We start from the raw sequence: 16153 nt of genomic DNA on the forward strand, positions 1-16153 counted from the left end.
GCGACAACTTGACTTTTCGGTCAGGGCAGGAAGAGGTTGGCTTTGAGGACGACGGGTGTGATAACACACAGGGTGATGATGACAAGGTTGGAGATCCCACTTACTGTCAACCCACAGTCAGCCAGTCGATGAGGTCACCCGGGCCTTTGCCTGGCCTTTGGGATGTCTCGGTGGTCGGCTCCCTGGCCCGTACCCTGGGGTCACTCTTTAAAAGGGTGGATAATTGTTAATTTTATAAGAGTTTGTGACACCACCTGTGGTATCTGGTGAGAAGCACCAGCGCTGCAGCAGTCCACTGAGGCCCGTGATAAGGAAGCTCGATGGTATAGCTCCCCACAGGTGGAGCTAGGTCTCAGGGCAGCGTATGCAGGGGGAATGCAGGACAGGCGAGACCCAGCTGGGTCAGAGCAAGAACGGAAACGGACACGGTAGTCACTTCAGTACCTTTTACTGGAGGAAATTCAGGCACATCCTGGAGCACTGTAGGGTGAAGGGTGCATATCAGGATCCTCCCCAATGAGCGGGTGTAGGGCCTCCTGTTCCTTGCCTCTGCGCAGTAAGTTTCTGACCTGCCTGGAGCTAGGCCTAACTTTGTCTCTGTCCTGCGCTGGCTGACCTTGTGGTAGGGCCTTCTCTTGAAGTTCACGCTCCCAGTATGCGGGGCCTAAGCGTCTCCTGGCTCTGTTACGTATCAGCACCTTAGCAATCCTGGGACTTGTAGTTCTCCAGGGATTCCGGTTATGCCTTACTGGGTCATAGAGATCCCGGTAAGCTCGGATCCGGTGTCCAGTAAATGCTTCGGGGTGAGCTGGTTAAGCTCCTCTGCCCCTTATGTACTAACTCGCCACTCGCATTTGGCCTACTCGGGCCCTCAATAGGCTATACACACTAACGGCAGCTTGCCGCGCTTCACCGATCTTATGACGCCGGCACACCTTAAGCTCTATCTGGGCTCCCTGAATCTAGCTAGCAGGAGCCTCGTGCTCCACTGCTGAACTATTAACTGAGTTCTCTATGCTAGACTGAGCTCCACTGCAGACTGACCTCTCTTAGGCTTCTCTACTGCAGGAACTCTTCAGAGGAACTGAACTGCCTAGCTCCACCTTCCCTATTTATATCCCTAATGGGCTCCCTCTGCTGGTCTGAGGTGGAAGGTGGAGATGTGTGAATGTTTATGGGGGCCTCTTGTGGAGGATTCCATCAATACACTCTTCTAGGATCTGTGATACCAAGCGCAGCGGGGCGTCACAGATGCTATTGACGACGAGGTTAGGTTGCGCCTTCCTGGAAAGAGACGGAGTACTGGAAGCACGTCAACAACTGCATCCTCAACCACAACTCCGCCTCTGACCACAAGTCGTAGTGGCTCTTCAGGTCGCATGGGCTCTAAGCCTTGCATAGCCTGGGCATTTATTCAGATCGATAAGGATGACCCAACTCGTGTTATCTGTAATATTTGTCACCAAAAGCTAAGTAGAGGCCAAAAAATCCATAGTTTGAGTACTTCATGCATGAACCGTCACATGTATATGAAGCATAAGTTGCAGTGGGAAGCTCACTGTGCTACAATGCGGCCTAGCAGGCTGGGCCAACCACCGTCTGCCCCATCTTGTGCATCCACGGCCTCTTCATCCTCTGTGACTGGGGGGACAGCAGTCACACATGTTTTTGGACGCAGACCTGCCACCTCTTTACCTGCAACAGCCAGTGTGATTGGCAGGTCGTCAGTTCATTGGGAAGTGGAAACACCTGCTGGTGTTGAGAGCTCTCTGACATCGAGAGCACCACCTTTGGATCAAGGCAACCTAACATGTCCGCCTGCATCTTCCTCACAGACCGGCAGTTTGCCAGGGACACCCTACTCAACCACGTCAAAGCACAACAGCCAGCCCTCGGTCCCTCAGATGTGGACAAGTAAAAGACCATTTCCTCCTAGCCATGAGAAAGCTAAGAGGTTGAATTTCACCATCTGCAAGCTGTTGGCTACAGAAATGCTGCCTTTCCGCCTGGAGGAAACAGTGGATTTTTGAGACCTTATGTCCGTCGCAGTGCCCCAGTACCAGATGCCCAGTCGGCACTACTTCTCAAAGAAAGGTGTGCCTGCGCTCCACCAGCATGTCGCACACAACATCACCGCTTCTTTGAGAAACTCTGTGTGTGACAGGGTGCATTTCACCACAGACACTTGGACGAGTAGGCATGGACAGGGGCGTTACATGTCGCTGACAGGGCACTGGGTAACTATGGTGACAGCAGGACAAGGGGCTGCTGTCCAAGTCTTGCCGTCCCCGCGAGTTGTACGTCAATCCTCTTTATCTAGAAGTTCCTCCACTGCTTCTGCCTCCTCAACCTCCTCTCGGTCCTCCACCTGCACCCAAAGCCTGTCTGGTAATGCCACCTGCTTTCTAACTGCGCACCTCCTTACTATGCTGGCAGCAGGGCTCAACGGCATCAGTGTTTACTTTGAAATGTCTGGGAAATGTGAGTCACACAGCTGAGGACTTGTGGTCAGCTCTGGAGACCCAGTTTCATGAATGGTTGTCTCCACTGGACCTGCAACCAGGGAAGGCCGTGCGCGACAATGCTGCAAACCTGGGTGCGGCCCTTCGCCGGGGCAATGTTACACACGTGCCTTGTATGGCTCACGTGTTGAACCTGGTTGTCCATAAATTTTTAGCCCACTATCCCGGACTAGATGGCCTTCTGCAGAGGGCATGGTCGCTGTGTGCTCACTTCCGCCGTTCGCATCCCGCAGCTCAACGACTTACATCTCTACAGAAGTCGTTGAGCCTGCCAGTTCACCGGCTGAAATGCGATGTCCCGACACGGTGGAATTCAACTCTGCACATGTTGCAGCGACTGTGGCAGCACCGACAAGCCCTGGTGCAATAGTTTCTGACGTATAGCCTGGGCCAACGAGATCCAGAGGTGGGGCAAATCACACAGCAGGAGTGGTCTCAGATCAGGGACCTATGAAGTTGACGCGCCCCCTGGGCCGTGGGGTACCCGGAGCCGGGCCGGTAGACACTGGGGGTTGTAGTCACTGTGGCGGTCACCTGGTCCGTGACCCAGGGCGGTCAATCCAACGGTAATTTGTATATATGGATTTTATAATGTCCGACTACGCCACCTGTGGAGTGCGGCCAAAGGGGCCGCCGCTGCGGAACAGTCCTCTGAAGCTGGTGGTTTTGCTGCAATGGTATTATTACTCACCACAGGAAGAGTGTAGCTTCAGGGCAGTGTGGGTGGATGATGGTGGTTGTAGTGCAGGGAGTCAGTAATGAACACAGAGTCCGTGTGATGCAGTCCCAAGATCTTTACTCACAGTTGTTGCAGTCCAGATTACAGGTACCAGAGCTATCTCACCCGTCGTGCTGTGCGTACTCAGTGAGGGGCTCAGTCCACCCCCAGATAGCTCCGGAGGACTTAGCAGGACCCCCTTCTGTGTGTCCTTTCTCTGGCCTTCTCCCTGCACCTCACACCCAGTGACACTTCTATCCGGTATCCTCGGGCCTTGGCGAGCGACTTGTGTTCCGTCCCCTGGGTCCTATGTGGCTACCTTCTTAGTGAGACTGGTGTGGACTTTTGCCTGCAGTACATGAAATGCTGCAGCCTCCGGTTTCTAGTTGAGCCTTTCTGTTTCTCCTCTAGTTGAGGGACCGGTTCCCCTTATCTGGCCTGACCCCTCTACCTCCTGGTAGCAGCGGGAGTACAGGTGGCCTTCTGCACGGCCCGTAGCCCTAGGGTCCCTTCGGTTCCTGGAGCCTTCCTGCTCCCACTCCTCTCTTCTCTCCTTCAGTCCTGGGCCTCCCAGGCTAGGCCCGCCTGCGGAGCAGAGCTCATGCTGAGCCTCTGCTCCTGTCACTTTTCCTCCTCTGACTGGCTTGCTCTTTCTAAGATGGCTTCCTATTTATACTCTCCCTGTCATGTGCTCCCCTAAGCTGCTCCCCTAAGCACCCACTACATAGGATCCTCCCACCAGCTAGGGACCTGGGACTGTGCTCTCCCTTAGGAGCAATCTCGCCCTAACCCCACTGCGGGTATGTGTTGGATGCAGGTGTTAGGGTCCCGAGCCATACGCCTTCCTTACCTGAGGGTGAGATACCACACCTCTGGGTGAGATGCAGTAACTCTGTGGTGACTGCACCCTCAGGGGCGCCACACACCTTTCTGCACAGTTTTGAAATGGCGACGAAGATGTTTAGTGCTGACGACGATGCCATTATCAGCATAACTATTCCGGTGATTTACATGCTGGAGCACACATTAAACAAAATTCAGAGTCAGGTGGTCGGACAAGAGGAGGTGGAGGAAGTAGAGGAGGAGTCGTATGCGGAAGGGATAACATCTCCAAGGTCCAGACGGTTGGCAGCACCAAGGAGGCAGGCATGGGAGGGTGGGGGAGAGGGATTAAACAGGGCGCATGGTAGCAGCCAAACTGTTGAGGAAGGTGCAGGAGCCGAGGAAGAAGTGGAGGATGAACTGGCGATGGGCATGGAAGACTCATCAGATGAGGGAGTCCTTGATCACATTTCTGTTGTGCGAGGTTGGGGGGAGAGGGCAGAGGAAAGAAGCATGATTCTTACCTCGCTACCAACACAACAAGGACTTGGTCCTCCTGGATGCGCAAGACACATGAGTGCCTTCTTGCTGCACTACCTGCAACATGACCCTCAGATTGCAGAATTCGAAGTAATCTCGACTACTGGGTTGCCACACTCTTAGATCCCCGGTACAAAAGTAAATTTGCCGAAATAATTCCTGCCATAAAAAGGGATTGACGCATGCAGGAGTATCTGCAGACGCTGTTGCAGAATCTTACATGTGCTTTTCCACAAAACACCAGTGGTGCACGAAGTGAATCTCACAGTTCTAACTTGCCAACCGCGGGACTGTCGAGTCTTCATCACTCAAACCGTAACAGTAACACAGTATCTGCTGGTAACAGCAATTTTGTGAAATCGTTTCACCACTTTTTTAGACCATCCTTTGCAAGGCCACAGGAGACAAGAAGTCTGACACATAGTCAATGCCTAGAGAGGATGGTGCAGGAGTATCTCCAAGTGAACATCGAAGCCATGACTGTGTCACTGGACCCTTGCTCATTTTGGTATTCCAATCTGGAAAAATGGCCGGAGCTCGCCACTCACGCCTTGGAGATCTTGTCATGCCCTGCAGCCAGTGTTCTCTCTGAACGTGTGTTCAGCGCTGCTGATGGTGTGCTTACAGATAAGCGTACGCGGCTGTCCACTGAGAATGTAGACAGACTCACGTTCATAAAGATGAACAAATCATGGATTCGCAAGGACTTTTCTAATCCTGTGTTATCCTTGGGAGGCTAAAAGCTTGAGGATTTGGTAATATCACCTCACCAACCGTTTTAAGCAACTGTGGGGCAATTGATGCCACTTAACCCTAGAACACATGACCATAAAAATCTACACTTTCATATACCTGGGGCCTTTTAGGCCCGTGTGCAAATAACATTGAATAACTCAAACTCAAATGACAAACAACTATATACATGAAGAATACCTAGAGTTTCAAAATTCTAACTAAAGTAATCTTGCAGAAAATAGAAAACAATTAACAGGGCGGGACTGCGAGGCCCCAGGTATGCGTTCTAGGGTTAAGTGGTGTCTGTGCCACAATTTTGGGAAAAAATGGAAACTCTTTTTGGAGTCCCCTTGCTGTGTCCTACGTGACGTTGGCATCGTCAATTCCAGGTGGGTTGGGTCACTCCCCCCCCCCCTTTAACTGTAAGAAACTACATACACTATGGCTTGGGGTAACACAGATGATTGAGTCTGAAGAGCTGTTTACTCAGAGGTCTGCTCCAAATCTTCAGTGTCTGCTAGTCAGCATAGAATTTTTAACTGCATCTAGCCTAGGCAATACTTTGGGCGTAGTAGCCCAGCTGCGAAGCAAGCTGCACCGCCTGTGTATCTAATAAGAATTTTTAAATGCATCTAGCCTAGGCAGACTGTGGGGACCCCCAACCAAACCCAGACGCTCAGCCCCCCTACCGCCCCCCTTTCCTTGACAATACAATATTGTAACTCTTACAACTGGATGGGTGAGGATCGGTCACAGCTTTATTAACTCTTTATACTCATTCCATTAGAAAGACATTTTATTTCTAAAATAATTCAGCTTGTTGCAGCATGCCCTGGGTCTCCACTCCGGCAACTTGGCCAACAAGTGTAACTCTCCAACATGTCCTTTCTATTTCCAGGCCACGGAGGATCCTGCGTACTCGTATGCAGGACTCTGACCCCCACCCATCACTCTTAACGCTTGTTCCACTCCGTCCTGGAGTCCTGACAGGAATATGTCCAGTCCAATATCCATTAAGTGAACACCGTCGGGCCGTATGAGGCCTGCTTTATCTCCTTCCAGTTGTCGGTGTCGTACCACTACACCGCCTCTGTCTCTTCTAAATTTTGCCATCCGAATATTTATTACCCGCCTTGTCCGTTCGATGGCCGTGATGTCTCGCGCACCTTGCCATACCGCTATCGGCACAATCTCTGACCATACTATAGCTAGTTTTGTGAAAAATTCTCTGAAGCGCTCAGTGTCTAGTTTCATTATTGCCATTAGTTATGCGCTCTTGTGATGACCTAGGTTGTTTCCCCCGGCCTGTATAACTAAGATGACCAGACATCTTGCCTCTCTCCCTACCTTGATTACCTCCATTAGTACCTGTGGCCATAGCAGGCCTCTAATACCTCTCCAGTTGAAATATGTGTTATGAAACTCTAATTTCCTCCCGCCTGGGCGGACTTTCGCCCTTTAATCTGCCCAATATATATACGAGTGGCCTATCACCCACACTGTTGGCTTAGCATCACCTGTAAAAGAAACAAACCACGTTAGGATAACAAGTCCAGTCTTATGTATCTTGCCAAACACGTGGATCACCATCTCTCTATCCTCTGAACTTCCGTTTCTGACAGTCCTGCTCTTGCTGCTTCTGTGGCCGCGCCTATGCGGAATGAGTGTGTCCCGTAATCTTTGGGGTGGTTCCCTGCCGATGTTATGCATTTATTAAATATAGCTTGGAACTGGTATCTTGATAATGGCGTCCCATCAATGTGTGATAGGAACAAATTACTTTGTGATCTGATGGTTAGATATGGTTTTACTATTGCTACCCGACTCAGTGTACCGTTTGTGGGTTGTAGAAGTACCCAAGTGCCCCTGCCCGCTGGAACCATTTTCGATTTGTGTATGCGTAGACGTATTGCATTATTGCCTATGACTACGTCCTGGTGTAATAAGCCTCCACTGGTGCTAATTTTGGATTGAGGGACTAATTCGCTTATGCATAGCGCCCCGAAGAAGGCGATCACAAATGCAGTAGACAGTAGTGTTGCTTCAAATTGTGAGTGTCATGTTAATGGTGTTAGGGATATGATGTGAGAAATCAGTTTTAGTGACACGGGACGGGACGTCTACACTCCTGACTTGGCTGACCCCTTTTCCACCCTTTTATGGATTGTCTGATTATGAATCTTTGTCACATCTCCCCAATTCAGTAGTTGGAAGTGAAATGCTACTCCAGTCAGACACCGCTGCGCTGACGCCCCTGATATGCCCCTCATCATTAGCTGGTGGAGAAATTCTATGGTGACTTGTGATCTGGCTTGTTCACATTGGTCAACCCGTCTGCCTGCTACTAGTCGTGTCCACTCTTCCCATGCCTTACCGTATGCTTGCCACGTCGACGGGGCAACTGACGCTCTGATTAATGGCATCAACTATTCGCCACTAGATCCCATAGGGAAGGTGGGCAACTGTTATCCCGATGGGTGGGCATTGTGGAAGAGCTCTGTGAAAATCTGCCAATTGAATTGTTATAAAGCGTTAGCAGCAGCTTTAGACCCCTCAGCATAGTGGCTAGCGCGGACCCATACATTGTGTTTTAGGCAAAGGAATGCTAGCCTGGGTAGTAGGCCTAGCACTGGGAGAGACGATGATGCCATCTTATTAATGCAGTGCGCTAAGCTGGTGTTTTTTGTTATGAAGCGTATATTTTTGTAAGCCAGGAGCGCGCCCCATATTTCTATTGCTACCACTATTGGGAAGAAAAATTATTTTCAGGGCTAGATGCAGCGAAAAATTATTATTAATTGAAAAGCTGGTGGAGCTTGGTATAGATGGCCTAATACAATGAGACCCACACACTGCTAGAAGGCCAAATATTTTTTCAGAGTTAGATGCAGAAAAAAATTATATTCAGTTTGCAACCTGATGGAGGTCAGTATAGATGGACTAATAGAACAAGTCCCACACATTGCTAGAAGGCCAAATATTTTTTCAGAGGTAGATGCAGACAAAAAATTATTTTGAATTTGCAACCTGATGGAGGTCAGTATAGATGACTAATAGAACAAGTCCCACACACTGCTAGAAGACCAAATATTTTTTCACTGCTAGATGCAGAAAAAAATAATATTCAGTTTGCAACCTTATGGAGGTCAGTATAGATGGACTAATAGAACAAGTCCCACACACAGCTAGAAGCCCAAATATTTTTTCAGAGGTAGATGCAGAAAAAAATTATATTCAGTTTGCAACCTGATGGAGGTCTGTATAGATGGATTAATAGAACAAGTCCCACACACAGCTAGAAGCCCAATATTTTTTCAGAGGTAGATGCAGAAAAAATTATATTCAGTTTGCAACCTGATGGAGGTCTGTATAGATGGATTAATAGAACAAGTCCCACACACAGCTTGAAGCCCAATATTTTTTCAGAGGTAGATGCAGAAAAAAATATATTCAGTTTGCAACCTGATGGAGGTCAGTATAGATGGACTAATAGAACAAGTCCCACACACTGCTAGAAGGCCAAGCATTTTTTCAGAGCTAGATGCAGAAAAATATTATATTCAATTTGCAACCTGATGGAGGTCAGTATAGATGGACTAATAGAACAAGTCCCACACACAGCTAGAAGGCCAAATATTTTTTCAGAGGTAGATGCAGAAAAAAATTATATTCAGTTTGCAACCTAATGGAGGTCAGTATAGATGGACTAATAGAACAAGTCCCACACACAGCTAGAAGCCCAAATATTTTTTCAGAGGTAGATGCAGAAAAAAATTATATTCAGTTTGCAACCTGATGGAGGTCTGTATAGATGGATTAATAGAACAAGTCCCACACACAGCTAGAAGCCCAATATTTTTTCAGAGGTAGATGCAGAAAAAAATATATTCAGTTTGCAACCTGATGGAGGTCAGTATAGATGGACTAATAGAAAAAGTCCCACACACTGCTAGAAGGCCAAACATTTTTTCAGAGCTAGATGCAGAAAAATATTATATTCAATTTGCAACCTGATGGAGGTCAGTATAGATGGACTAATAGAACAAGTCCCACACACAGCTAGAAGGCCAAATATTTTTTCAGAGGTAGATGCAGAAAAAAATATATTCAGTTTGCAACCTTATGGAGGTCAGTATAGATGGACTAATAGAACAAGTCCCACACACAGCTAGAAGCCCAAATATTTTTTCAGAGGTAGATGCAGAAAAAAATTATAATTAGTTTGCAACCTGATGGAGGTCAGTATAGATGGACTAATAGAACAAGTCCCACACACTGCTAGAAGGCCAAACATTTTTTCAGAGCTAGATGCAGAAAAATATTATATTCAATTTGCAACCTGATGGAGGTCAGTATAGATGGACTAATAGAACAAGTCCCACACACAGCTAGAAGGCCAAATATTTTTTCAGAGGTAGATGCAGAAAAAAATTATATTCAGTTTGCAACCTTATGGAGGTCAGTATAGATGGACTAATAGAACAAGTCCCACACACAGCTAGAAGCCCAAATAATTTTTCAGAGGTAGATGCAGAAAAAAATTATATTCAGTTTGCAACCTTATGGAGGTCTGTATAGATGGATTAATAGAAGAAGTCCCACACACAGCTAGAAGCCCAATATTTTTTCAGAGGTAGATGCAGAAAAAAATATATTCAGTTTGCAACCTGATGGAGGTCAGTATAGATGGACTAATACAACAAGTCCCACACACAGCTAGAAGCCCAATATTTTTTCAGAGGTAGATGCAGAAAAAAATATATTCAGTTTGCAACCTGATGGAGGTCAGTATAGATGGACTAATAGAACAAGTCCCACACACTGCTAGAAGGCCAAGCATTTTTTCAGAGCTAGATGCAGAAAAATATTATATTCAATTTGCAACCTGATGGAGGTCAGTATAGATGGACTAATAGAACAAGTCCCACACACATCTAGAAGGCCAAATATTTTTTCAGAGGTAGATGCAGAAAAAAAATTATATTCAGTTTGCAACCTTATGGAGGTCAGTATAGATGGACTAATAGAACAAGTCCCACACACAGCTAGAAGCCCAAATATTTTTTCAGAGGTAGATGGAGAAAAAAATTATATTCAGTTTGCAACCTGATGGAGGTCTGTATAGATGGATTAATAGAACAAGTCCCACACACAGCTAGAAGCCCAATATTTTTTCAGAGGTAGATGCAGAAAAAAATATATTCAGTTTGCAACCTAATGGAGGTCTGTATAGATGGATTAATAGAACAAGTCCCACACACAGCTAGAAGCCCAATATTTTTTCAGGGGTAGATGCAGAAAAAAATATATTCAGTTTGCAACCTGATGGAGGTCTGTATAGATGGATTAATAGAACAAGTCCCACACACAGCTTGAAGCCCAATATTTTTTCAGAGGTAGATGCAGAAAAAAATATATTCAGTTTGCAACCTGATGGAGGTCAGTATAGATGGACTAATAGAACAAGTCCCACACACTGCTAGAAGGCCAAGCATTTTTTCAGAGCTAGATGCAGAAAAATATTATATTCAATTTGCAACCTGATGGAGGTCAGCATAGATGGACTAATAGAACAAGTCCCACACACAGCTAGAAGGCCAAATATTTTTTCAGAAGTAGATGCAGAAAAAAATTATATTCAGTTTGCAACCTTATGGAGGTCAGTATAGATGGACTAATAGAACAAGTCCCACACACAGCTAGAAGCCCAAATATTTTTTCAGAGGTAGATGCAGAAAAAAATTATATTCAGTTTGCAACCTGATGGAGGTCTGTATAGATGGATTAATAGAACAAGTCCCACACACAGCTAGAAGCCCAATATTTTTTCAGAGGTAGATGCAGAAAAAAATATATTCAGTTTGCAACCTGATGGAGGTCTGTATAGATGGATTAATAGAACAAGTCCCACACACAGCTAGAAGCCCAATATTTTTTCAGGGGTTGATGCAGAAAAAAATATATTCAGTTTGCAACCTGATGGAGGTCTGTATAGATGGATTAATAGAACAAGTCCCACACACAGCTAGAAGCCCAATATTTTTTCAGAGGTAGATGCAGAAAAAAATATATTCAGTTTGCAACCTGATGGAGGTCAGTATAGATGGACTAATAGAACAAGTCCCACACACTGCTAGAAGGCCAAACATTTTTTCAGAGCTAGATGCAGAAAAATATTATATTCAATTTGCAACCTGATGGAGGTCAGTATAGATGGAATAATAGAACAAGTCCCACACACAGCTAGAAGCCCAATATTTTTTCAGAGCTAGATGCAGGAAAAAATTATATTCAATTTGCAACCTGATGGAGGTCAGTATAGATGGACTAATAGAATGATGCTATGCCCAAAAGATTTTACTTCACTAGCTGCAGTAAAAAAATTGGTATTCTATACACAGGTGGTATATCTTGCAACACAGATAGGCTACTCCACTGACTAACACACTCTGCAATAGGCCAAAAAGGATTAGCTTTGCTAGATTCAGCCAAATGCTGTGAAAAAAACTTGCACAGCACTGGCACAGACCTGCCTGGCAAAAACTGATAGGAACTGATGTAACCTAGTCCTGAAAAGGACTCCAATTACAATTAGTCTTTACTCCCACAATCTATCTATTTAAGAGCACAGACCTGCCTGATAAAAGTCGTAGGAAATGCTGTAACCTAGGTCTTAAAAGGACTGCAATCACAACTATTCCCTACTACCAAGCTATCTGTAGATTTGTGCGAAAATTGGCTTGAAATTAACAAGGTATAGCGCACACAGCAACAGCGGTGCCGTCTAACACGCAGCTGCAGCAGTGAGAAAATGGTGGCGACGGGGAAAATGGCTTGGTCTTATAGGGCAAGGACATGTGACATACACTGCCAATCACACATGCCCTTGCTTGTGTGAAAAAAAGCACTTCGCTCCGTGTGTGCGCTGCTGATAGGCTGACAGATTGCACCTCCCCACTGCAAATGCGGGAAAGAGAAAAAAAAATGGAGATCTTCATTGTTCCTGCAGAGATCCATCCCCTGCCCCTCCCCCCACCCCGCTGTACACTCAAACTGCGTATTAACATTAATTTTTATCATTACTGAGAGAAAATCCAGTTATGATTTTGGTGCACGAACAGTTATCGAACATAACCTCGAACAGCCGAATTTTTCTCAAATTGTTCGTGTTCGCCGAACGGCTCGAACACCGCCCAAAACAGCTCGAATTTGAGATTGGCGAACAGTTCGAGTAGAACAACGCTCATCTCTAATCTTCACTACTCTGAATGCTGTAATAACAAGGGACTACATTCAGAACTTCCCGAGGGGGAAGTAGACTAATTCTTCAAAGAGCCTGCCTACGGACATACTTAAAAGCAGCAATCCCCAGGGGATCTAAGGGGGCAAAGAAAGAAAGGAAAAAAGTATTTTTATATACTGAAAACACTGTATATTACAAGATTAGCAACTTTTCTAGGTTCATGGGATAGCCCCTTAAACATCTTGTTACATTTGGACATTAATGTATGTCCATTTTAACTATGTGTTCTCACAAATGGAGATACAGGTAAATCCATTCGACTGTATGGACAGAAGAACTGTGCTGTGATATCAACATTGGGGGGGTATGCATTTTATAGCCAATATCCCACTTCAACATCTGTTCCAATCCAGTCAACCCCCCTAGTTTTCATGGCCAATAGGGATGGATGCTTATAGGTGGATAGATAGAAGGTCCCTCTGTCACTCATTAGAGGCCTGAAAATCAATGCCTCCAAGGATGCAAAGGGACAGTATTTCTGGTGAACACTAGTGTTGATCGAGCACTAAAATGCTCGGGAGCTCGAAGCTCGGGCCGAGCTCACCGTGATACTCGGGTGCTCTACCCGAGCAACGAGCCCAATGTTAGTCTATGGGAGACCTGAGCATTTTTGCGGTGGCACCCCCGGTAGTTTTTTAAAAGCCTGACAAGTGCCCAAAACGATAGTGACAGTGCTCAAATGACATGGGGACAGCATGGGGATCGCCCCAGGAAGCATTTCTGACCCCCAGGTCACTGCTGTCAACAACGTGGTATTAAGCCACTTTTACGGGCTCACAATAAAATGTTCAAAAACGAAACTGAAACTTTTTTCCTGTGAAATATGTTAAGGAATTTATTTTCCAGGGTAAAGACTTGTGTATAAGGTAAAATAAATAACGAAAAACAAAAATACTCCTACACACCTTGGGCTATGGTCACAAGTAGGATTGCAGGATTTGGGAATGTCTAGCTTGCAAAAAAGAAGACTGAGAGGAGACTTAATAGCTGTCTACAAATATGTCAAGGGCTGTCACATTGTAGAAGGATCATCTTTATTCTCATTTGCACAAGGAAAGACTAGAAGCAATGGGATGAAACTAAATGGGAGGAGACACAGATTAGATATTAGAAAAAACTTTTTGACAGTTAGGGTGATTAATGAGTGGAACAGGCTGCCACGAGAGGTGGTGAGTTCCCCTTCAATAGACGTCTTCAAACAGAGGCTGGACAGACATCTGTCTGAGATGATTTAGTGAATCCTGCTTTGAGCAGGGGGTTGGACCAGATGACCCAGGAGGTCCCTTCCAACTCTACCATTCTATGATTCTATGATTCTAAGTAGCATTTTTTATGCGTTTTTGCACTTTTGTATTGCTTTCAACTGTGACAAATGCATTCACCGGGAAATGTCATTTTAACATTTTACAAACTTATCTGGCCATGTGCTGTGTGACACATGCATAAAGTGCTGAAAAGACATGGGAACAGCATGGGGAAGACCCCTGGAAGCATCTCTGACACCCAGGTCACTGTCTAAAAGTGTGCCCATCATAAGTGATCCTTGCCGCATCAGAAGATGCAGACTTGCAACTATCCCCGTGCAAGTTCTAGTCCCAGGGCAGTGTTCAATTGTACCTCCCCAATTCCATGCAATACAAGCGCAAGTATGCAGCCTGCCACCCACCCACCCCCATCCTGAAATACTATACTGCTTGCTTGCACTTGAAATTGGGCCTTTTAGGCATGTGGAGGCGGAATCTGGCCACCAGGTCATGGCTGCGTTGGCGGCCTGGAATCCATACTCAGTCCCCAGCCGCCCCTATTTCTCCTTGGAACATTCCCCCACACACTTTTCTTAGCCCGGCCTGCTTTAGGGAAGCATTGGACGAGCCCACCAGAGAACCAGACTCCTCCGGTGGGCCCTGGCTTCTCCATCAGGGGAGTTGAGAGTGCCAAGGTGAGGAGCATGATGATGATGACAGAAGTTAGCATCTGCTTTGTTTTCTTTTAATGCAAGTGTAAGTGTGCAGCCTGCCACCCACCCACCCCCAGACTGCAATGCCATACTGCTAGCTTGCACTTGAAATGGGGCCTTTTAGTTTGGAGGAGGCCGAAGCTGGCCACTACCTCATGGCTGCTTCGGCAGCGAGGTATCAATACTCAGTCCCCAGCGGCCCCTGTTTGTCCTGGTGTGCCTTATACATAAGATCAAGCGCGTATAGCAAAACATTACCTGTGCCCTCCTCAGTGCATTTAGGGGGAAGGAGAGCCTATTCCGCTGTAGTGTGTGCATGCCAAACCCCTGTTCATGGTACATGTGAAGATGCCTCCCACCCTGCACCTGTCGTTGCAGACTTGCAACTATCCCCGTTCAAGTCCTTGTCCCAGGACAGTGTTCAATTGTACCTCTCCCATTCCTTGCAATGCAAGTGCAAGTATGCAGCCTGCCACCCACCCACCCCTAGGCTGCAATACCATACTGCTTGCTTGCACTTTAAATTGGGCCTTTTAGGCATGTGGAGGCGGAATCTGGCCACCACGCCATGGCTGCGTCGGCGGCCTGGTATCCATACTCAGTCCCCAGCCGCCGGGTGGCCGGATGTCCCTGCTTGCTCCCCAGCCTCCAGGGGGCGGCCGGGTGTCCATACTTGGTCCCCAGCCACCCCTATTTGTCCCGGTAACCTTTCCCACACTTTTCTTAGCCTGGCCTGCTTTAGGGCAGCATTGGCTGAGCCCACCAGGCAACCAGACTCCTCCGGTGGGCCCTGGCTTCTCCATCAGGGGAGTTGAGAGTGCCAAGGTGAGGAGCATGATGAGGATGATAGAAGTTAGCATCTGCTTTGTTTTGTTGGAATGCAAGCGCATGTATGTAGTAGCGGCTAGGCCTGAGGTGGTCAGCGTTTTGGTGCATATCCTTCCTCCTCCGAGGATTGATGGATGTTTTCCTGCTACTATCCAAGTTCTATGACTCCCGTTAAAACAAAGCTTCAGGTGATAAATGATGGATGAGGTAGTGGCAAAGGAGAAAGAGCAGAAGGAACAGGGACCATTCACATCAATATCAGGCCAGTCAGCCAGATATGTCTTGTAGGATATGTTTCTATAACAAAAGGAACGGTTCGGCTATACAGTTATAGGGCATACAGTGAGTGCAATGCCTACCAAAAATTTCGAGGCACTCCAATGCCCCTTGGAAATGACATGGAGGTCAGAGGGCCTTAACTAAACCTTTTTTTTCCATTTATAGCAACTGGGTCTCCTGTGCACTGTTGGCCTAAGCAGTGAATGGAAGGCTTTCCAAAAATTATGAGGAACTGCAATGCCCCTTATAAGAGCCATGCAGTACAGCATATTACAAACATAAGTCCCATTATTGGGGAGTGGGTCTCCCATAGGATTTGCTTATGCCTTCCAAGCAAAAGCTTCCAAAAATTAGGACTGAGCAACTTGCAATGCCCCTTACAAGAGCCATGCAGTACAGCATATTACAAACATAAGTCTCATTATTGGGGAGTGGGTCTCCCATAGGAT

This window comes from Phyllobates terribilis, unplaced genomic scaffold, assembly GCF_046119375.1.
Source record: "Phyllobates terribilis strain yellow unplaced genomic scaffold, ASM4611937v1 Scaffold_1__5_contigs__length_1240528914, whole genome shotgun sequence".
In the NCBI taxonomy this organism is placed as follows: Eukaryota; Metazoa; Chordata; class Amphibia; order Anura; family Dendrobatidae; genus Phyllobates; species Phyllobates terribilis.